The following is a 2145-nucleotide window of genomic DNA, read 5'->3' on the forward strand; positions in this document are numbered from 1 at the left end:
TTTTTGGATGAATCTTTCCAAACGCTCCAAACGACTCGTTCCCGAATCGAAATGAGCTGTTCCGTTGATCAAGCTGATATTAGATTTCACGAATATTTGACTAACTCATTGTAAAATACTTTAATAGACAAATTGTAGAAAGGTTGACCATTAAAACGTAGCTCTTCTGTAATTACGTGTAGGACGGCTGAATCAGCTAAAATAATCAGGATTTTTTTTTATGTAAATGCAAATTATGTTTTTATGAGTTGGGTCATTCCAACAAACGGACTGAACTGGGACATTAAACTCCTTTTAATAAAACGTAATCGGAAAAAATTATACTAAACAGTAACGTGTGTTTAAATGTGGCTTTACTGTAACGTTTTAGAGCCACTCAGGGACCACGTGACGCAATTCCGTCATGAAGTAAAGAAACATCTCGGTTACGTATGTAACCTTGGTTCCCTGAATAGGGAACGAGATGCTGCGGTGATGTCACCACGTATGGGAACACCTCTGGTGTGACGAATGTCTGAAGCCCTATACCATCCCGCCAATCCTATTGGCCAAATGGCGCATAGCACCACCCTGCGCATGCGCACGCATGATATACCTGGGTGCAGCGCGCCATTTCGCTCAGATTTCATGACTGAAGATGAAGAGTTATCAAGGTACGGAACGGCCAGAACCGCAGCATCTCGTTCCCTATTCAGGGAACCAAGGTTACATACGTAACCGAGATGTTCCCTATCATAGGTCACTTCGATGCTGCGGTGACGTCACCACGTATGGGAACGATATACCAAAACGCCTGACGTACCTGATAACTGAGATCCGAGGAAGCAACTGCTCAAGCGGAGAGAACCCGGGAGCCAGGGGCCATCCTCACATCCAGACTGTAGGACTTGATAAAAGTGCTCGGTGAGGACCATCCTGCCGCAGCACAGATATCATCCATAGAAGAGCCACTGAGAAAAGCTTGAGAAGAAGCTACAGCTCGAGTGGAATGAGCCTTAACCCCTAAGGGCGAAGCGAGTCCGCGCGCCTCATAGGCCAAAGAAATTGCCTCCACCAGCCAATGGGACATGCGCTGCTTTGTAACTGCATGGCCCTTACTCTTATGTCCAAAGCAGACAAACAGCTGGTCAGATCCACGCCAAGGGGCTGTGCGATCCACATAAGTCTTTAAAGCTCTCACAGGGCAAAGACTTAGATCTCCTGACCCGGCCTCAGCAGGTGAAAAAGCTTCCAGAACCACTTGCTGAAAGCGAAAAGGGTTAGATGCGATCTTAGGAACATAGTTAGGCCTGGGCCGCAGCAGCACCTTCACAGAGCCTGGTGCAAATTCCATGCATGAGGGTGAAACCGAAAGAGCCTGTAAATCCCCAACTCTCTTGAGGGAGGATAAGGCCATGAGAAGAAGTGTCTTCAGTGTCAGGATTTTATCTGAGACGGTCTCCAAGGGCTCAAACGGATGCCCTGATAAACCTAACAACACAATGGATAAATCCCATGAAGGAACTCGCACAGGGCGGAAAGGCCTCAGCCGTCGCGCACCCTGTATGAAACGAGAAACTAATGGATGACGCCCCACAGAGGCACCGCCTATGTATTCGTGGTAAGCTGAAATGGCTGCCACGTAAACCTTTAAAGTGGCTGGTGTAACGCCATCCGAGAAACGCTCCTGGAGGAACTCCAGCACTGAAGCCACTGGGCAGTAAACTGGATCCACATTATGATTGCCACACCAGGCTGTAAACAGTCTCCACTTGAAAGCATATAAGCGTCTCGTAGAAGCTGCTCTAGAACTCAATATAGTCTCAGTAGTTTCAACAGAAAGACCGGGACATACTATTGCACTCCGCTCAGTGGCCACGCCCACAGTTTCCACAGATCTGGCCTCGGGTGCCAAATCAGCCCCTGTGCTTGTGATAATAAATCCTGTCTGATGGGAATCTCCCACGGAGAGCCCGCTAGCAGACTGATCAGATCCGCAAACCACGGCTGCGTGTGCCATCGCGGAGCCACCAGCAGCAGCTGTTCCACTCTGTCCCGGCGTACTCTGCATAATACCGCTGGGATCAAACGAATCGGAGGAAAAGCATACAGACTGGTCCTGGGCCAGCTGTGAGCTAACGCATCCACGCCCAGGGGCGATGGGGA

The sequence above is a fragment of the Carassius auratus genome, chromosome 1 (assembly GCF_003368295.1).
Source record: "Carassius auratus strain Wakin chromosome 1, ASM336829v1, whole genome shotgun sequence".
In the NCBI taxonomy this organism is placed as follows: domain Eukaryota; kingdom Metazoa; phylum Chordata; class Actinopteri; order Cypriniformes; family Cyprinidae; genus Carassius; species Carassius auratus.